General features: G+C 36.3%; 1 long non-coding RNA gene across 1 annotated transcript in view; it reads right to left on the reverse strand.

The window, feature by feature from the left end:
• The window catches only part of LOC115299176, a 60,810-nt gene that overhangs the window by 25,493 nt on the left and 12,318 nt on the right, over positions 1-22,999 (reverse strand). The window contains exons 2-3 of the long non-coding RNA XR_003912024.1: positions 21,698-21,736; positions 13,680-13,760 (exon numbers count right to left, since the gene is read on the reverse strand). This is a non-coding gene — a long non-coding RNA (uncharacterized LOC115299176). The remainder of the gene's footprint in view (positions 1-13,679; positions 13,761-21,697; positions 21,737-22,999) is intronic.

Raw genomic sequence — 22,999 nt, forward strand, 5'->3', positions numbered from 1 at the left:
TATAAGTTTTATTTGGCTGTCCGAGTTAGGAGGCACACATGATTGTCAAAGACTCTTTCTTATCCACTTGATTTAATAAAATTCCTCTTTGGGAAAAGTTTCTGCTATCGAGTAAGTTTTATCAACACATACTTCCTTTTTATCATTGTGTTAGATGATTCACAATATGGAATTTCCTTTCCTGGGCTATACAACACTTTAAATCCTTAACAACTAATAGGTTTTCATTTCCTTCAGTATACTCTGTTCAACGCATATTTTAATTATGCTTGTATGATTTATCTTGGGATTTTTGCTTGAAAATAAGTATAGAAATAGATATTGTATATTTGGTATTCATTTTTAATCTAATTATATGGCAAACTTATTAGCCTACAAGAAATTCATTTAATTTTGCAACATAATTTCACACTCTTATTCTGAATTGTTTTGTAGCTTTAGCTTTTGTCTTAATTAGAAGTAACTTGGAAGTAATTCCATGAGAAGATGAATATAAATTTAGAATTTTTTTATATTACTACACCCAAAGGAGAAACCTAAAAACTGCTTTTTGGTTAATATGCAATTATCACATTATTGCTTCCTCTGCCACTTTTTATTTAATTAAAATGCTGTAATTTTAATAATAATTTTAAAAATTAGGGGTGTTTATGCCTATCAAATGCTAATGTTATTTATGTCATGGTAAAATGTATGTAGTGTCCTAAAAAATGTATGTTTTAAACCAAATTTAAAACTTGACTGCAATTTTTTTAGTTTTTCTTAAGATTTACATATTTTTGAGAGAGAGAGAGAGAAAGAGAATGCACACAAGCAGAGGAACGTAGGGAGACACAGAATCCAAAGTAGGTTCTGGGCTCTGAGCTGTCTGCACAGAGCCTGACACAGAGCCTGAACTCATGAACTGTGAATCATGACCTGAGCCAAAGTTGGATGCTTAGTCGACTGAGACGCCCAGTTGCCTCAACTCCAATATTTTATATTAAAGTTAAAGACTGGAATAAATCACTACAAGTTTTTCAACCAGAAAAAGAACGTGCTCTGAGTTTCACAAGGTATTCATTTTAGTCCCTAACACCCTTAACTGCACTTCCCAAGATAGGGTAATATTTGCAAACAAGTCTGTCATTGAGTGAAGAGCTCAGCTTTGACAGAATAGCTAGATGTATAATATAATTTCACACTGACAGAGTTTGCTACTTGGAAATCACCTTCCCCTTTCATTTTGGTTGCTCTGTCCTTGGGCACTTATCATTTAATTTTGGGTTACTCATGCCTTGGAAGTTAGAGAAAACAACACAGAAGAATAACGCTGAAACCAGGCTTCTGCAACCATGGAATTATGGATCATGAAGATATGATGTGAAATTCCAATTATGCTATATTTGTTTACAGTGCTGCCGCAATAAGCTTATATACAGAATGGTTGGGGATATTCACTGGTCTATGCATTGCTATGTAGTAAAAGTTTTGGTATCTTAAAACTAAGTCAGTTTGTACTATATTCACTAATTAAGCAATATCATCTCAAGTTCTGCCATATTAATAAGTAACTTTTATGGAAGCTATAATATCTAAGACAAAATGATGGCACAAAACAGTTACAGATGCAGGTACAGCTGGTTTTCTGTAAATCAATGTTTAGCATGACCCACTGTTGAAGGAAAGAAAAAAAAAATCACTGGGAGAAATGCCTTTAAATTAATAGATTTATTCCAAGAACTTTTTTTTTAATCTTTTCATTTCTATCTCAGATATCGGTGAAAGATAGAGTAGGAAGAAATAACAGAGTACTGGCACCTTCCTTTTCAAAAGGAAAACATGGGCTTATCCACAGAACTTTATAGCATGGATGTACATGAATAACTAATAATGACAGACAGAACAATGCCTCAGGTGATAGGGCAATTGTAATTAACTTTACTGTCATATATAAGTGACAGATAATAGAGACCCTTTACCGCCTTGGAGATTTACAGAACAAAACGCCTGTGTATAATTTAGCAAATACATATTTTTATAGAGGAGATCTACCATGTGTTAATTAGGAGGCAGTTTCAAGGACTTATTGCAGCAGAAGAGAAAAGATGCATCCAGAGTGAGTAAACAGAGTAAAAAGAGAAAAGGTCAGGAATGGGAATTTGGCTAATTAAAAGGAAAAGGCAGGCCTGTGGGTGGAAGACCAGATAAAATGGGGAAGTATTTTTCACAGAAGATATCCAGGTATGTATTCTGTAAAGCACGCACCTTTGTTAGTTAGCAGGTTAAATACATATTCCTCCTCCAGTGTGTGCTCCAGCAGATTTTGCTTCTGCTTAGGTAATGAATAACTTCATATGCTAGTAAATACTACACTAGGAATCTCACACCAATGATGCCTGGCAAAACTCTGGATTTCCTAAGAATTTCCAGCTAATTAGAAGGTAGTGAGTATGCATGTTTTGGATATAGGTTTTTATCACCTTATAGAATCACTGAAGTCTTTAGGACTTGAAGCCTGATTCTTTATATAAAAATCTGTTCTGGATTCCTAAGCTAATGAGTTGAAGAAGCAGAAAAATTATATATGAAAATAAGTTCAGCTTCTTGACAAAAAAGGAGAGGGAAAGAGAGAAAATCAGTATCAAATATTTAATCTTGAAATTAAATCTGTTGCTTTCGATTTTTTCTTTTTTCTTTTCCTTTCTTCTTCTTTTGATGAAAAGCTGAAAACTTAAAGCACAAAGGTTTCACCAGCCCAGCAAGCAGATTCATGGCCTAAATAAATCCCTGAAAATTGTCCAGGTTCCCATTCTTCTTTAACACTAGAAGAGGCCAGACTGGGGCAGGCATTTCATGGAAGTCTCAGATCTCTGCCACATTACTTACATTGTGTGGGAAAAGAGCCTTGGCCAGATAAAGGCTTCTCGTTAATTTATAAGGGGGATGATGTTTTCCATTCAGCATGCAAGATGTACACAGATGGGCCCTATGTTTCTTGATTTCCGCTCTACAAGACATCAAGTGCAATGCTTTGCGCTGGATTCCTGGAGGGAGCGGTAGAAAGGAGATTTTTCATGCTCCTTATAGAAGCTGAAGGATAATAACTCAGGAAGAGTCACTTACAGAATTTAGGGAACATGGGTGGCTGCTTCATTGTTCCTTTCACGGCAGGCTAGAGGGCAAAAGTTTATCAGAAGGGGAGGAAAAAAACCGAGGGTGAAATGGAACTGAAAAGAAATTCAAATATGCTTAAATGAAATTTTCTCTGGGGCTTTAATTCTAGTCTTTGATTCACATTCTTCTAAAAAAAATAAGTGATGTTTTAAAAATGGCAGTCCTTTTGTATCCTTCATTTAATCATAAACCTTTGACTGTAGGCATTGTTAATAACATTAAATATTAGACTTACATTGTTAGCTCAATAGTAAGTGGAAAGGATGGCTTTCTAATTGTATGATTTTTCTCACTCAAGCCTTTTCTTTTAATAAGTCGGTTTAAAAATTCAAGAGACAGACTAATATTAGGGTACTTACTAGAGGAACTACTCATCCAAGAAAGAACATAGCCAGTGCAAAATCATTTAAAATTTAGAAATTAATGAGTTCTGAATTTATCCTTAAAAATTATTAAAATGCTACCTAAAATGTGTATTAATTAGACACACAATATCTTAAGTTTCTTAAATATTGTAAGCCAGTTTTTAAAAAACATTTGAAAGTAAACCAAATAGAATTGACACTCACTAACTCTCTATAGAACCTTCAAACCTCTATCAAATAAATTTTAAACTAGGTTGTTTATTATATAAGATAACTGAAGTGTAACTTAGCAATATATTACTAGTCAGGGGGTTTTAGTAGAATTTTTTAAATATTATTTTTTAACTTTGAGAATTTCTAACTCTCATTCTACTTTATTAAGTAGAATCTACAGGTTTCCTCTTATATATCTGTGGTCCAACAAGTAACTGACCTAGAGTCATAGATACTTTCTAGTCTGATGTGTTAGCTAGTCAAATCGGTTTCATGAGTAATGGTTCAAGGTTATGAAATGTTGACATAATAGTTTATAGAAAGAGTGTTTAGGGATATTCAGTGGTTTGTGTACAATACCGTAGAAATATTAGCATCAGAAAACTAAGTCAATCTGAGCAAATTTTTATCTACACAGCTTTTCTCTTAGTAAAAGAAAGAAATATCTATATTTATGGTAGCACCATTTTTGTAACAAAGTTCTTCTCAGTTATAGATGATATATAACTACAGTTAGAATGGCCATTTGCCTCAGTTCTAGTTAATAGATTGAAAGTGGAAGTGACACATATGCCAGTTTGAGGCTTTCTCCCTTCAATGTGCATGTGCTCCTAGGCTCTTTGTTATCTGTGGCTGGGACATGATAACAACTGTGGCGGATTCCGTGGACCCAGAGAAGGTAGCTATGGGCCACGGGGGGCAGCATCTTCTTACCAGCCATGTATCTCAAAACTCCAGACTGTTGTTAGAGAAAGAGACAGTTCTATCATTTTAAACCACTGCTTTGGATTCTCTTTATTGAAGACATTCACCTCTGTTATAGCTGAGTCCCACACCAAATCAAAGAGTGAAAGATACCATGCCTTAACTTTTAAGGTTTTAGACCAAACTAAGTAACTTCCTTGAAGTATGTGAAAGTTTTGGGGGAAAAAATAATATACTATCAAAATGAAAAGGGTTAATGTTATTATTATAATTATTATCCACAGGGCTCTTTTTTAATTGTAGTAGCCACTGGCTTAATGTTTAAGATTTAAGATAGAGAGGGGAAAGAGATATATAAAAAAGAAAGAATATGAAATTTATAGAATATACCTCAACTAGGTCTAAATTTACAATTTAGGATAAATTGTAGGGTAAATTTACAATTTGAGGGTAAATGTTTTACCCTCAAAATGACTCATAGTTATACACAAGTATGAGTCATTGTTAAGGGTACATAAATGAAAGCCAAGTGAGAACACAAAACTCTGAAATAAGAATGACTCAATTTGATATTAAGCAATGCATGGATTTCATCAATACTGGTTCATGTTCTTATAGAATGATTTGGTTTTTTTTAAATATAGTTTATCCTTTTATAATCATGATTGATAGTAAATTATCTAAATATATAGTTAAATAGAAGACTAAAATATGCATATGGTCATTTATCTTGAGTCTTTGAAAATCAAAAGCAAGATCAACGGTGTAATGTTTGTTTTCTTTAGAACAGATGTTGGCAGATTTTTGTAAAGGGTCTAATAGTCAATATTTTAGGCTTTGTGGGCCTTAACGTCTGCATAGCAACTATGTAACTGCCATTTAGAGCAAAATCAGCCACAGATAATATAGAAATGAATGAACATGTCTGTGTTCCAATAAAACTGTTCATGAACACTAAAATTTTAATTTCCTACAATTTCCACATATCATGAAATATTACTCCTCTTTTGATTTTCTAAACATTTAAAAACATAAAAGCAATTTGAAATTCACAAGCCTTACAAAACAAGCAACAGACCAGATTTTGCCTGTTGGCCATAGTTTACCAATCCCTGATAGAAAATAATCACAAAATCAACTCAATATATACAGATACATTTACGTATAGAGGATGAATTTTAAATCTCTGCTTTATTTAGGTCAGTTACAAAGGTTACAAGAGATAAGTGAAATCCACTCATTCAATAAATATTAGTGAGATCCTACTGGGAACCAAGCACATAATACAAATAGAACAAGTCTCTGCCTCATGGGAATTATAGTCTAGTTTGTAAAACAGACATGAGTAAATAACTAGTGCAAAGAAATTGTAATTCCCATCAACTACAATACCTAGTTGAATTAAAAAATTAAATAAAACTGGCTTTCAACACCATTTTATTTCATTTAATTATAAGATGAAACTGTAAATTTTTTTTCATTTTTTAAAAAATTTATTTATTTTTGAGAGACAGAGCAAGACAGAGCATGAGCGGGGGAGGGATAGAGAGAGAAGGAGACAGAAAATCTGAAGCAGGCTCCAGGCTCTGAGCAAGCATTCAGCACACGGCCCAATGCAGGTCTCAAACCCACAAAGCATGAGATCATGACCTGAGCTGAAGCTGATGCTCAACTGACTGAGTCACGCAGGTGCCCCTAAAAATTACAAATTTTTGAACAAAATGTTATTTTTTAAATTTATTATTAGAGAGAGAGAACACAAGCATGACCAGGATAGGGGCAAAGAGAGAGAAAGAGAGGGAATCCCAAGCAGGCTCCATGCTATCGGCACAGAGCCCGACCTGAGATCATGACCTAAGCTGAAATCAAGAGTCAGATGCTTAACTGACTGAGCCACTCAGGTGTCCCTTCAATTAAAATTTTCTAATGCTATGGGGAAGTTGAGCACATTGAATAAAGTTTTAGACTAGTAGCTCAAAGGTAAAGATGGAGTTAGAACTAGCAGATGAAAAGATGTATGTGAATACTCTTATTTTATATCTTGACCTTACTTTGATTGAATTTCATAATGGTCTCATATTAGATCTCATGGATCATAAAGATTATGTCTATTAAGACATAAAGACATGACCCTTTAAGAATTCTCAAACCAGACTAGTTTTCTTCAAATCAGAACCTGGTAAATTACTTAGCAGTCATTAAATACTTTATACATGTAAAGCACTATTGATACAGAAATAATAATAATAATAGGTGCTATTTGGGGATATTCACTATATCCATTAAATACTGCAATAATTTATTGATATATATATTCTCAAATGTAACTCTGACATAGCTCTAGGAAATAGATAATATTCTCATGATTTCAATGATGAGATACTAAGTGTCAGAGGTAAAGATGTCAATCCAGATCTTCCTAATGCCCAAACATGTGCTCTGTTCCACTAGCCAATACTGCCCTACAGGTGCTTACTACAGGTAAGCATACAATAAATAGTAAAAAATATAAGGTTTCATGAAAGCATAAAGCTAATATTAATTAATTAATAACATTATTAACATGTAACATCTGCCTGAGCAATTATGCTGTGCCACTTTTTAAACACTTTCTATAAATTATAAGATATAATCTCCATTGAATCTCTAAGAAGTATTATTCTCCATTTCATATACAAAGAAATTAAGAAATATGAAAACAAAGTAACTTATCAAACATCAAACAATTGGGGTGCCTGGATGGTTCAGCTGGTTAACAGTCTGACTCTTGATTTCAGCTCAAGTCATGATCTCACAGTCATGAGATCAATCCCCCATCAGACTCTGCACTCAACGTAGAGCCTGCTTACAATTCTCTCTACCCCTTCCCTGCTCATTCTCTCTGTCTCTCTGTCTCTCTGTCTCTCTCTGTCTCTCTCTCTCTCTCTCTCTCTCTCTCACACACACACACACACACACACACACACACACACACACGAGTGCAAAAAAAAAAAAAGGTAAAAAAAGGTCAAACAGCTAATAGGTAATGGATCCACAATTGAAACTCAAGAAATCTCTTTCCAGGGTTTACACGTTTACATAAAGACCACTGCCCACAGCCACACAGGTAATGCTCTGCACAACTCTTGGAAACACCATTCACTGATCACAAACAACTTTGTATAACATGGCAAAGATATTGGACTTAGTCTGATATACTGGCGAACCACTGCAGTGCTCTATGGTTTGAAAAGAATGAATATGTTTTAGAATGATTACTCTCAAGACAAGGGAAGGATAGATTCCCAGGAGTTTAAGTTACCAATGTCATAGTTCTATCTAAAACAGTAAAAATAAATGTGAAAAACCTTAACTATGGCAACGGAAGTGGAAAAAGAATGGGTCTCGACTTCATTAATCTAGACAGGGAAGTGGAGGTGTTCAGAATTGTGTGTATAGATTTGGAGGGGAATATGACTGATGACTGAGGAGTGCAAGCTGTAAAGAGATTGAGGTTCTATGGCAATGTTGGAAGAGATGGTTAGTAGACAGACGGACATGTGGCTCTAGGTATGAGTCTGAACAGATTAATAGTGTTACCAAAAACACAGGTGGCAATATCATGGGTTTTCATGAATAATTCAGGGAATGAAAGAGGAGAAAGACAAGATTTAGGGATAAAACTGTGGAGAACAGGGGCACATGGGTGGCTCAATCAGTTAAGTGTCTGACTTCAGCTCAGGTCATGATCTCACAGTTTGTGAGATCGAGACCTGCGCTGTGCTCTGCACTGACAGCTCAGATCCTGGAGCCTGTTTCAGATTCACTATGTGTCTGTCTGTCTGTCTGTCTGTCTGTCTGTCTCTCTCTCTCTGCCCCTCCCCCACCTGTGCTCTCTTTCTCTCTCAAAAATAAATATTTAAAAAAAAATTTTTTTAAAGAAATGTGTAGACCAGTTACAGTTAAGCAAAAGTGAAGAAAGAGTTTTCCTCGGAAAAAAAATAGTAAGAATGGTCATAGAGATATAAAGAAAATAAGAAAAAATGATGACACAGAAGAATCAGATGGAAGAATCAGACTGGACCCACTCAAGAATTGGTCAACTTAGGAAATAATTTGACACCACAAGTAAGAAGAGTTGCAGTGAAGTAAATTAAACAGTTACAACCTAAATCAAAACATCAGTTCATTTCTTATGTCTCAAAGACATCAACAAGTAGTTACTGAGTATCTACAATCCTCTCAGTATTCAATAAGGTGCTACAGATATGACAGCAAAAAAAAAAAACTTGCAGTCTACTAGGTGAAATGGTAGGGAACAGGCATGAAGAAAACAGTATAAATAATAGAGTATCAGTAAATATGAGATGGGGTCCATTTGGGGAGACACAAATTAGTCTGGTATGACAAGAGTCATGAGAAGCAAAGACTTCTGGGTGGTAGGGGTAATTTCTAAAAGGAAGAATATATTCCAGTTTGCCACCATGTAGAAGGCTAAGTGATGTCCCACCACACTGTAGTCACCAGAACTTGTGAGTATGTTACCTCACATAGCAAAGGGATTTTGCAAAGATGATTGTTAAGCATTTTAGGATGAGATTATTGTCCATGTAAGCCCAATATAATCACAGGAGTCATTATAAGTGCCAGAGTCCAGCTCCAGCAGGTCCACAGCTCCCTAAAGGATGGACAGTGCCGGCGAGAGGGAGAGACTCAATTTCTTTCTGATCACCAGGCAGGCATCTCTGCACTGACCAGAAAGTCAGCTTTATTTATTGAAAAAATGTATGGAGTACAAAACAGAAGTGGCAATTGCCTTAGACATTGATTTCTGATGACAAATTCTTTGGTATATAAAAATTTCTCAGAACATAGATTGGTAGAAGACTCATGCATGATCTTTATCAATAGTGATTGATGTAGGTGACTTAGATGCTTATCACATGGGGAAGGAAGGTATCTTTAGCATTCAAATACAAGGCAATATTTTTAGCTTAGCAAAGGCAAGAGTTAGTTCTTTGTGAGCAGGGGTCAATAGCCTGTTTTCTTGAAGGGAAGAAAAATAGGTTTCTCAGGAAATGTAGTATTTGCTGCTATTATTACAAAAGAAAAAACTCTTATAATAAGTTCCTTCACAAGGTACAATTAGTATATTTTTAGCATAAGAGGACAAGTCACTGCTGATATAAGTCGGGGGTAGACATCGGTAGCCATCTGACAGTAGTAGGCCCCTGGCCTTGCAAACCCGCCTTACCTCACAAGGAGTTTTTTTTCCAACTTGGTGAGTTCAGAAAATGGCTTCCAACATATAAGAAAGACAGAAACAGACACAGCAAGAGAAGAGGAACAGAGTAAGACAAAAAGTAGATGTATATCAAGAAATTATTATAGTATTTAATGAATATAGTGAACATCACCAAATAGTATCCATTATTATTATTTCTGTATCAATAGTGCTTTGCATGTATAAAGTAGTCAATGAATGCTAAGTAATTTACCAGGTTCTAATTTGGAGAAAACTAGTCTGGTTTGAGACCACTTAGAAAGGTTGTGTCTTTGTGTCTTAACAGAAGTAATCTTCACAATCAATAGCAAAGTCACAAAAAGACTTGAAGATGCTCCACTGCTGGCTTGAAGGTGACTGAAGAGACCACAAGACAAGGAGTGTAAGAAAGCTATAGAATCTGGAAAAGGCACGACAACAAATTTTCCTCTGGAGCCTCCAGAAGGAACACAGGCCTAATGACACTTTGACTTTAGCTCAGCGAAATACATTTCTGACTTCTGACCTCCAGGACTATAAGATAATAAATTTGTGTTATTTAAACCACTAAATCTGTGGTAATTTGTTACAGCAGCAATAGCAAAGAAAGAGCCAACAGGGAGAATTAATTCCACCCGAACAAACAATAATGCCAAAGGATAGAGGTAGGAGAGTTTACATTTACCATTCTGAGCCATAATTCTCAGTATGGTTGTGATGTCATGGTGTCCCCATCATGTTGGCCAATGCTGCTGATACTCTCGCAGAAACATTTTATTATCGACATCCTCCTAGACGAATTGTCCAAACTTGGTCATCTATAAATGTACACAGATTAAACAGCTTAGCAACATTAGGAATAAACTGCACTACCCACATAATCCATTCCCACCACACCCACTACTTTTTACCACGTCATGAACACACCATTCTCTCTATCTGAAGGGGCTCAATGAAAACACTCACTTTATACCATATTCTCTGCTCTGAGGAACCACATATGATGTGACTGAAGAAAACTGAAACAAACATAAGCCCCATTTTATCAGCTTAATTGACAAAAACATAATCTTCAATCACCACTTTTTATTGATCTAGATTAACTCTTATATTTAGGAGGGAAAAAATCATACTATTGTACTGAATATACTATCTATGTGCACTATCTTTCTGAAAATGATTACTTCTACATAAAGCAAGATACGTTATTAACTTAAGACCATCCACTGTGAAAAAAAAAAATGCCAGGAGTACATTTAATTTTTCCAGAGCAGCTCATTTATACAGCTGGCTTTCAAATGTTTTCTAAGTGTGGTAGTGTGGAGAAAAATCATGCAGTTACATAAGTGTTCAACATATAGTGTGTTCTAGGTAAGTTTAAAATTGTTCAAAAGATTGAAAAATACTTCTTTAAAAATGAGGTCAGACATCAAAATAATTCATACTGGGATCATGTTGAAATAGTAGGAGCAAGGTGCCCATTATATTAAGTTAAATAACTTTTACATCTAAACTAGGGAGAAAAGAGGAAATTGACCATCCTCTCAAGCAGTAAAGAGAATTTAGATTTAAAAATCATGAAAAAAACTTGTATTTCAGCATTTTTCAAAGTGTGCTTTGCAGATGACTTAGCTCATACAGAGTCCACAAAGAGAAGAGTGGAGTAATTTTGGAAAATACTAACATAATATATCGTTCTAAAAGGGTCAAAGCGCACATTAGTATATTAATCACTGAGAAATACTGCAGTAAGGAAAAACTAAATTTCCTTAACTGTTTCCTTAACTATCTGACCTTTGACTAAACCCACCCATTAAAATCCCCTTTAACACTTGTCATATGGAAATATTTAGGAAAATCTTTCACTAGAGCAAGGGTCAGCAAACGTTTTTTGTAAAGGGACAAATAGGAATCCCTTTAGGCTTTGCACTCCATGTGGTCTGTGTAGCAACTACTCAGTTCTACCTTTGCAGCATACAAATAACTGTAATTGACATGTAAATGAAGGGGTGTGGCCTTGATCCAATAAACTTTATTTCCAAAAACACAGTGGACCAGATTTAGTCAGTCAGTGGGTCATAGTTTCCCAAACCCCTGAAACAGAAGCATGATCATTCTCCCAGGAATAGAAGCTGAAAATTCACCATCTTTCTCGATTAGGGTTGATACTCAGGGAGGAAAAGCCATGAGGAGTTTCCTTAAACTTTGCTGTGACATGAAGACATATGCTGGCAGGGATGGTCTAGTTTTATCAACTATGTGAAGAAAAGACATCTCAAGTGCTCAGATATCGACAGCCTCAGCTCAAAATAAGTAGAGGCCTTCAGTTTACTAGACAATTAGGAGAACTGTACCAATTTTGAACGGCTACATGCTTCTAAGCAAACGGAAAGAAGCTGGACATACACCTCAGAAAGAGAAACAGATGGACTAGAAAACTGAAAAGATATACTGTGCACTTAGTTTTATTTTGGTTAGTAATTATGCAAATTGCAAAGTTATATTTTCACAAATTAATAAGGTATTCTAGGGAAGTGACTAAAAATAAGGGATAGGGGTGCTTGGGTGGCTCAGCTACTTAAATGTCCAATCCTTGATTGCAGCTCAAATCCTGATCCCAGGGTTGTGGGATTAAGCCGCATGTCAGTCTCCAGGCTGATGTGGAGCCTGCTTAAGATTCCTTCTATCTCTTTCTCTCTTTCTCTCTCTCTCTTGTGCTCTGCCCCTCTCTCTCTCACACATGTGTACTCTCTCTCTCTAAAAGAAAAGAAAATAAATTTTTAAAAATCAGGGATAAATAGAAATGATCTCCTTACATATACCGAGTAGTGTCTATCCTACCAAGTTCCCATCAAGACAATACTGTCATCTCATGGAAATAACCTCAGTGACTAGGACAACAAATTTAAAATGGGATATTTTTCCCCATTACAGTTCTTTCTTTGCTCTCATCCTGTTGTTTAGAAGTTCACATAACTTATCAAATTAGCGAAAACGTTAGCAAGTATTACAGTCTGGCTCCCAGCCTTAGTTTTGATCATTTAGCTCATTTCTTCAATTCTCTGGAGGTTCAAAAGACCTTTGGCAATTCCATTAAATGATGTGTTATTTTCTTCAGCAAATGTCATTTTCCTAATCTAGTAATTAATAAAAAACAAAGAAGTTTGCTCAGTGAATGTTGCCTGCTTTATTTTTTTGTGCTAGATTTCTACCAATTGCCGTTACTTACCAAAAAAAAAAGTTAAAAGTAAAAAATGAGGTTATTATTATTAATGACTAACGTTTAATTAGGTTGTTTGATCTTTGGTTAAACAAGTTTGCAGATTTCCATTACTATACCTACAAAGATCAGCCCAATGCTTTTAATGAATATGGACGTCTTCATATAATGACAAAGCCCTTGATTCTCCAACTGCTGAATTACTAGGCCATGATCACAAGAAAATACGTGATACACACTAAACATAAATCCTTAATTTTTCACAGAAATCTAACTTCTAATGATGAATTTAGGTCAATATTGTTTACTGTCTGATGATAACTATATTAATATAGGAATTAATAAACAATATTTTATTATTCAGAGTTTAGGCATAAATGCTAATAGCTAAGTTCATATGAAATTGATTTTTAAGATCTAATTTCTATAGTATTCAGTTCTTCAATGGATTGTTCATATCAACAGAATATTTAACTTGGCATATAAAGCCGTTCCTTATATGGCCAAAATGTACCATTCTGTTGCCAATCATTCTCCTTATCCCGCCCCCCCACCACTACTGCTGCTAAACCATTTCATGGGATGCTATAAACATACCAAATTACTGATTGCTCCTTAAATATACCATACTGGCTCATACTTCTATGACATTGCACATGCTTTCCTACTTACTTAAAATGACCTACTCCACCTCATCTACACTGTTAATGGCTACCCTTAAAGACTCTGCCCAAACATTATTTCTTCTATTCATTCATTTATTCAAAAGTATACTGACCATCTCCTAAATGCCAGGCATTGTTTAGGCACTGGAGAGACAATGCTGAAAACATAGTCCCTTTTCTCAGGGAGCTCACATCTAGAAGAAGAAACACAATAAAGAAACACAGGAATAAATAAGATAATTATAGATCTTCTTGACTTACAATGGGGTCACTTCTCAATAAACCCGTTGTAGGTTGAAAATACCTTAAATTGAAAATGCATTTTTTAAAATGTTTTTTAATGTTTTTATTTTTGAGAGAGAGAGGCAGCATGAGCAGGGGAGGGTCAGAGATAGAGGGAGACACAGAATCTGAAGACAGGCTCCAGGCTCTGAGCTAGCTGTCAGCACAGAGCCTGACACAGGGCTCGATCCCACGAACCGTGAGATCATGACCTGAGCTGAAGACAAACGCTTAACCAACTGAGCCACCCAGGCGCCCCTGAAAATGCATTTAAATTTTTTTTAATGTTTTATTTATTTTTGATACAGAGAGAGACAGAGCATGAGAGGGGGAGGGGCAGAGAGAGAAGGAGACACAGAACCGGAAGCAGGTTAGAGGCTCTGAGCTAGCTGTCAGCACAGAGCCTGACGCGGGGCTCGAACCCACGACGTGAGAGCTGACCTGAGCCGAAGTCGGAGGCTTAACCGACTGAGCCACCCAGGCGCCCCTGAAAATACATTTAATAAACTAACTTACTGACCATCATAGCTTAGCCTATAGGACCTACCTTCAACATGCTCAGAACATTTACATTAGCCTATAGTTGGGCAAAAACAGTGAACATAAGGACTATTTTATTATAAAGTGTTGAATATCTCATGTAATTTACTGAATACGCTACTGAAAGTAAAAAAAATAGGATGATTCTATGGGTAAAGAATGGTTGTCAGTGTATCAGTTGTTTACCCTTGAGGTCCCAAGGCTGACTGCAAGCTAAGGCTTGCTACCACTGCCCGATCACAAGAGAGGGTCGCACACATATTGCTAGCCCAGGAAAAGATCAAAATTGGCAATGCTGCACGCGGTTCCTACTGAATGTGTATGGCTTTCACACCATCATTAAATCGAAAAGTGAAAGTTGAACCACGGTAAATTGGGAATGATTTATCTGTTGTAAATTGTGAAAATGGCCATGAAGTAAATGGAGTGATATGAGAGAAAATGAAGTGTGTGCAATGTGACTGTAGATATGTGGCATGGGAAGGAATCTCAGTAGAAGTGACATTCTAGCTGGAACCTGAAGAGACCAGGTGTGTGAATCCCTGGAACCAGAAGGACCTTGGCTGGCTCCTGTCCAGGAGTTAAATGGAAGCCAGTGTGAACTGGAGCATAAAATCATGGGCTAAGGTGGTAGGACATGAGCTTTCACTCCTAAACCTCTGGGTTCCATCCTCTTGAAGTCAGTCCGTCAGCGACCCCCTTTATAACCACATATGCTGTTCTGATGCGCTATTTTCATTGTCTGCCTACAACTCAATTTTTAGCTCTTTAAGGGCAAATTGCTGTGTGTATATATATTACACATCTTTATAAACCTACCACCTATTAAGGCCAAGTACATACTATGTGTTCAATAAATACTGTTCACTATTAATGTCTGATTGTGACCCCTTTTGATGCCCTCAAGGACCCACTTCATTGTTTTCTACATTTATCCACACCTTTACCTGCTCTAGTAACTCAATGCATTAATAACCTCAAATATTTACAGTTTAAAAAAAAATCTCTATCCAGGCCCACGTCCCGGCTAACCAGGATCTCTCGAGTTTACCTGATGAAAATTCCTTGAGAAAAGTATTCACTCATTGTTTCTACTCCCTAACTTCTCCTATCTGTTCTCATTTCACTGCTGAACTGCTTTACTTTTTGGGTTTTTTATTTCTTCAGCACTGACAAAGCTGGTTGTTATGTATCTGAACTAGGGACTCAAACTGTGTGGATATGAATTTTTGTTTTGTTTTATCATGTGGGGCTGAGGACTTTAAATTCTCTATGTGTCAACAGCCTCATCTGTAACATAGGGATGATAACAGCATAGAACCCACAGGCTTGTTATAAGGATTAAATGAGCTTCCACATGTGAAGTACCTACCAAAGTGAATACAACTGTCGTCTTACTGTTTACATTCACAGTAAATTTACCCTTCATGTTGACTCTTGTGCAGCTCTTCTTGGTCTCAAAATTATTTCTTCCTATAGTTTTCATATCACCACAGTCTCTACATTTCCCTTTTCCCTTTCTGGCCATTATTTCTCAATTCCATGCATCCTTTTCTTCCAGTCTCACCTAAATGTCACTGTCAACCAGAGCTCTCTCCTTTTTCACTCTAAGGTCTTCATTCAAATCCATCAGTTTCAGTCACCCCTTAAATCTTAATGAACTGCAAACCCTTATCCCTAACCCAGGCCTTTTCTTCTGAGTTTCAGACCTACACATGACTCCTTTCGGACTGTCCCCATCTAGCTTTTTCAGCAAGACCCTCAAACTCAATACCTCCATCCCTGAAATCAGCTTTGCAAACCATCTGGGGATCCTGCTGCAAGGAATAGCAGGTACCCACCCAATTCTATTCCAGGTATCCCATTCAGAAATATTAGAGTCTTAGACTCTGCGCTTCCTCTTCTCCTCTTCCTCTGAAAACAGTCTTTTTCTCCACCTTCCAGGTCTCTCCAGAATGACTCCTCTCCAGCCTATTTCCATTGTAACACTTTACACCAGGCTTCCATCATCTCTCATGTATGGAAACCCTCTACCTGATCTCCATGCCTTCAGGCTCACAAAATTTCAATCTATCCCCACACAGCAGCCAACAAGATCTTTTTAAAACGCATACCCGATCATGCCATTGCCCTGCTTAAACCCCCGCAATGATTCCCCAAAGCTTTCCGGATACAGTTCAAACTCGTCAGTTTAGTTGGAGGCCCTCTGCCTGAGCCAGATCAGTGCCCTTAACAGCTCCCTCCTCACCAATTCAGGAGGCTGCAAGTGCCCTATAAAAATCTGCTGCAGCTATGTTCCGGCTGCTCAGGAAATTTCTCCAAGCTCCACAACACACCCAGGTCGCAGCTTTGAGCCTCTGCTCTCATCACAAATTCCTGTCTTCCTTCCTGTCTGCCTCCAACCTAAACGCTGCCTGGTTGCCTCCTTAGACGTTAGATCTGCTGGCTCTCCATTTCTCATTCTCCCCAAAGTACATTCTCTTTAACCACTCCTGGTGCTCTGCTGCACACTGTGGCCCATGAGCAAGGGACATCCCAGCCACTATTCTTCATCTGAGCTTCCCTGACTCTGCCCGCTAGCCTCACCCAGCATCCAGTTTCTACCTGCCTACAAGAGGACACGGAATGTCTCTATAAACTCGTCATTCCGTGTGCTCCACCCACAGGAACATTTGTGTTCCCGAACAGTTCAATGCTGGCTCACACCTTTGCCCCTTTACACAAGCTGTTCTCTTTACCTGGATGCACCAGTCTTCCCCTACCACTCACCTATACCACACTGCCTAACATATACATCCACCAGCTGACTCAGGCCAGCAATGAAAAAATTCAACTCCCAGAAGCCTTTGGTGACACTGTTCTCGTCTTAATTAGAAACCTCTCTTCTGTCCTCTAAATTCTTCTATATAAATCTAACATAGTGTCTACTATTAAAAAGGTCTTGGGGCACCCAGGTGGCTCAGTTGCGTAAGTGTCCGACTTCAGCTCAGGTCATGATCTCACAATTCCTGAGTTCAAGCCCTGCATTGGACTCTATGCTAATAGCTCAGAGCCTGGAGCCTGCTTCTGATTCTGTGTCTCCCTCTCTCTCTCTGCCCCTCCTCCACTTGTGCTCTGTCTCTCTCTCAAAAATAAATAAACATTAAAAATTTTTAAAGAAAATGTTCTTTTTTTCCTCTTCTCCACTACTAGCCAGTCAGCCCCATGATCAGGGAAATGTAATCAATCTTTGTTATCTTAGTGCCCAGTAGAATGCTTACTTTATCATGAGTACCTACTAAGTCATCATTCAGTGAATGAATGAATGAATGAATGAATTTCATAGTCCTGGAATAAACTGAATAAATGTCATTTTGAAACATTTTTTGAATGTAAGAGTAATTTTATTTTACAGTGATTTGTAAACAACCCCAAATATGTTTCAATATTAGTACCTTTAAATTAGATATATTCAAAATATTTCTGTCACATGACATGCTTCTATTTTTAACTTAGACCTATAATGGATTGACTCTTTTCAAAATGAAATCAATACCTATCAATTTCCTTCTCTAGAAGACCTGTGTGATGAGGCAGGGAATCTCTGCAGAGATTGCCCGTGTGCAGAGTTATATAGTGCACTTGATGTGGATAGATTCTCACGAAGGAATAAAATAAGATACCCCTATTCTTTCTCATCATTCATTTACAAGGCTTTAGGAAAGAACATTTGCATTGCAACTTCCTGAGCAACTTAGCTCCTGTAGTGTTTTTAATTGTGCCATTTATACCTGACACTATTACCACTATGACTAAGCGTAATAATACTGAACATAGGTAGTTATTGGATATATTATTAAAACTGGTAAAAACAAATGTGAGGAATACAGAATACTGATATTATTTTGCCTGATATAACACTTTATAGTTCTAAACCCTACCACAAACACACACACACACACACACAAATCCTTAACTATATTTAAATAATACGTGATGTGTAATGTTAAGAATAAACACTTACTGAGTGCTCACAATAAGCCAAGAACTACTCTGAGAATGTTATGTACACTTTAACATTTAAATCTTACAACAGTCCTAAGAAACTGGTAATATTATTTTCCCCCCTTTTCAGCTGAGGCAATAGACACAAAGAAAAATAAACAGCCCGAGGTCATACAGCTAGTGAGTGATAAAGCCAGAACAGAAATCAAGGCAGTCTAATTTCAGAGCTCTGCTTTTAATCCCTTTGCAAGCTTGTCTTTGTTTGTATCATAGTATAAAACAAAGACTTGCATGGCTTTACAAAGAAAGCTATTTTTAAAAAAGGTGAAAATGCTTTCCTTCCCATAATGGAATAATATGCATGCAATGGAATTCAGGATGATTCTTGTGTATGTACTTTCAATCATAACTATCTCTTGTGTCCCACAACAGTGCTTGACCTTATACCTCTGACACATGGTAGAGACCCTGGTACATAAAAGGTGCCAAAGAAATTTTAATGATGACATTTATGAACACATATCAACAAAGACAGAATTTGATCAATAAATTATAAAGCTACAGATTGAGCAGTATGATAAAAATTTTGCTTTCCGTATTCCATTGAATCCTTAATAATTATATGGGTAGAAAGTATCATATCCATTACACCAATCCTTTCTGTGTGTTACAGAAATTAAGTAATTTGCCTAAGGTCACAGAGCTGGCAATTGGTAAAGCCAGGATTCAAAACCATATCTATGTTACTGCAAATATCAATATTGTTGTGGTTTTAGGCACCTTTAAGTTTACCATCTTAGCACTAAAAGAGACCCAATATTGGGCTGGATTTACCACAATCCTGTCTAGCCCAAGAAATTTTGTGTTTTTATTAGTCCTTAATTTCTAGTTGCATAATTACAAAACAATAATGCCAAATATACAGGTATTACACATATGAGGGAAACAAATTCATGCACATTGTTTTCTCCAAGTATTTTTCACTCCCATCTTATTTCTTTTTCATTGCTAATGGATACATGTACAAAGGACAAGATTATTATGGAAGAAGTGAGGGGTGAATCAAGCTTCCAGGCGACCCTTGCAGAGGTTCACACTTCTGTTTCCCTATGAGCAATGCTTGAATATGAGGTCATGGAACAAGTGAGGCTAACAGAACTCTAGCGAAGCCCAAACAAAACTGATGACCCAATATACTGCTCAAAATACAAGTTAAAAAATGAGGACATATCTTGAAAAAAAAAACTTCCTAAAGCATTTATTTTTGGTACTAGCATAAAACCAAAACACATTTAATGGAGAGTAATGGACAATAATATATATGTTCACACTTAGCAAAGGTAAGACTGGAAAGAGTAGAAGATACTCATCAACTAATAAAGCACCTCCCGATAGCAAGCACTCCGTAAATATTTACTGAATAAATGAATGAGATTCATATTTGCCTCTATAAAATAGGCTACATTTCACTAAAGGTAACTTTTGTGACATACATTATCAAAATTATCATGAATAACTAAAATCTAACTAAAACCTTAAAATTTAAAATAAATGTTTAAAAAGTGACAATTCTAATATCTTAAAATAATTTTTATCCACTTCAATTCGCCTGATTAGTGTTTCTCTAACTAGATGAATAGTTGACACATTTGAAAATACTTCTGTTACTTTACAGTGACTCCAGAATTCAAATCACACTGTGCTATTCATTAGTACTAGAATTCTTGCAGAATATCCCTAACATGCTGAGGTATTTAAAAAAAATGAGAGATGTTTCCTGTTCCTGTTTAGGATGTTTACTCAATATTTTCTATCATATTCTTAAAACTCAAGAGAATTTTTTTATTCTTTTTAAATCAGATTACATACCAGCTGAGATCGCATTCAAGTATAATATTCTATCCATCCACAATTCTCTGAAATTTGTTAACAATTCAATTCTTTATGTAAAATCGAGATTACTGGTTCACTGACCAGATTTTATAAGATAGAAGACATGTTCTGAACATGAAATGACTCTAAGCAAATCTGATCGGGAACAAGTAATAAAGTCAACTTAGATCATTAGCATCACTTTTCACTATAACAGTAAAGGATGGCTCTTTCAGAACTCCACCATGGCTTGGATAATCTCACCAATCTATTTTTGTTGTTGTTGTTGTTGTTGTTGTTGTTGTTGTTACTTCGATTAAACATCAGACATCAAGGCTTAATTCAATAGTATTTTGACCCTATTGATCACTAGCTATTGCCTTTAAATTATCCTAAGTGCCTTTGCTACAACCTACACATTTCTAAAATTATACTAATCGCTTCTCGGCCTTTTGGCTAAGATCAAGTGTAAAATTATACTAAGAAGTAGAACTGGAGGCTCAGTTGGTTTAGCATCCGACTCTTGATTTTGGCTCAGGTCGTGATCTCATGGTTCATGGAGACTGCTTGGGATTCTCTCATATTCTCTCATATTCTCTCTCTCTCTCTCTCTCTCTCTCTCTCAGGTCGTGATCTCATGGTTCATGGAGACTGCTTGGGATTCTCTCATATTCTCTCTCTCTCTCTCTCTCTCTCTCTCTCTCTCTCTCTCTCTCTCTCGCTTCCTCTCTGCCCCTCCCTCCCTCAGATGTGTGCGTGTGTGTGTTCTCTCTCTCAAAATAAGTAAATAAGGATTTTTTATTTTTTTAATTTTTTTTGTTTTTTATTTTTGAGAGACAGACAGAGATAGTGCAAGCAGGGGAGGGTCAGAGAGAGAGGGAGACACAGACTCTGAAGCAGGCTCCAGGCTCTGAGCTAGCTGACAGCACAGAGCCCGACGCAGGGCTCGAACCCACGAACCACGAGATCGTGAGCCGAAGCCAGATGTTCTGACTGAGCCACCCAGGCGCCACAATAAGTATTTTTTAAAGAAAGAAAACTAAAAAAAAAAAAAGAAATGGAATTGTTTCTATTTCATTTATTCTTAAGGACAAAACCAAAACAACTATAGTTCTACAAAACACATTGTATTTTACTATATTAGCAATTATATGGAGTAAATTTGATTTTTTCCCACTTAATTGACCACAAGTATTGATACTAAGGAGGAAAAAAGTGTTATTTGTCAAATACCTTTTCTTTTCTTTTCTTAGTAGTCTCACATATAGATTAATATTGATATAAGTTAATATACTAACTCTAAAAAGTTTAATTAAACCAACTTTGCCTGATTCCAGATCTAAATGTATCTCCCTGAATCATTTTTCAGATCCTTTTGTAATATCCATCTTAAACAGAAATACTAGTTTATTCTGGCTCTGATTCAATCTTCCAAAATTTCCTCTCTACTTACTTGGGTCTTTTGGAAGAGTTCCAAGTTTGTCTCTGGTCTCTGAAAAAAGATGAATGAAATTGAAATTACATTTACTGTTCTTCTGACTCTCATGTTTGGGCTCAAAGACAGATCTAATTTTTCTGACAATTTTCATAAAGAAAAATGGCCAAATTCATTTATTTTAGCACTCACTAAAAGGGGGGTTATTCACATCTCTTATAACCTTATTCCCATTCTTTTACTAAACAATAACATATTTATTAAGGAATAGATTACTGTTTTCCCAGGGATAGCTATAAAAAGCTTTATACAATCCCAAGTATTCTGAAGTAACCTAAAGGTTAAACTCCTTTTAGATCTGAAGAAATTAAAGTCTGGAACAGCTAGAGACTCATCCAAGGTCACAAGGCTAATTTGTGGCCAACCTGAGACTAGAAATCCAGCCTAGTACCAGTTTTGATCTCAACCTACTTCTGTAATTGCCTGTAAAACTTCTCCGGTTATTGAACTGCTGATTTGATCTTCAAAGTTTGAAAAGTCAACTATTTGTCTCATTCTTTCCACTACTGTACACTGATGTTATCTTGATCTTTCTCAAAAGAGAAATAAGAATAAATAAACATCAAAAATCATTATGTGCCATAACTATGGAGAAAACTACAAACCATATATCTTGAGAAAATATGTAGCACATAGATGATAGGGTGATAAGCACTGTATGAGTAGACGACAGATCCAGAGATTGATAGATAGAAAATTTGCCCACTATTACATTTTCAATACATAACACTTAACTTCTCAAAGGTTTTTGTGCACACAAACAAAAGAACCCTCAGCTTAAGGGCATCTATGAATTTTTAGTAGTCTGCACAAATATTTCAATTCAAAAATACAACATGTCAAGTACTGTCCTACAAAGATGTAAAATACATTAAATTGCTCAAAAGAGGATGTTCCACACAAGACAAAACAAAGTTATTATAATGATTTGCTTATGTCCCATATTTTTTTCTGATTATTAGTTTATAAAGCATACAAGAATCTACAAAAGACTGAGAAATGAATATGTACCTGGCCTAATACAACAGCTAGGTTTCATAAAATCCATGAATGAATCAATTTTTTGTACATCATAATCTTTTTAAAAAATGCATTGCAAGCTTTCTATTTAAGGGGACTCTGCAGTAACTCTTACAAAGAATAATTCAAAATAATCACTCTATTTTATCTACAGAACTGCCAAAGAGAGAAGCCAACTAGATGTCTGAGGCGAGCCCTCCGAGGCAGCCAGCACGTTGACAGAGTGTGCATGCTAAGGGA

Source organism: Suricata suricatta, chromosome 8 (assembly GCF_006229205.1).
Source record: "Suricata suricatta isolate VVHF042 chromosome 8, meerkat_22Aug2017_6uvM2_HiC, whole genome shotgun sequence".
Taxonomy (NCBI): Eukaryota; Metazoa; Chordata; class Mammalia; order Carnivora; family Herpestidae; genus Suricata; species Suricata suricatta.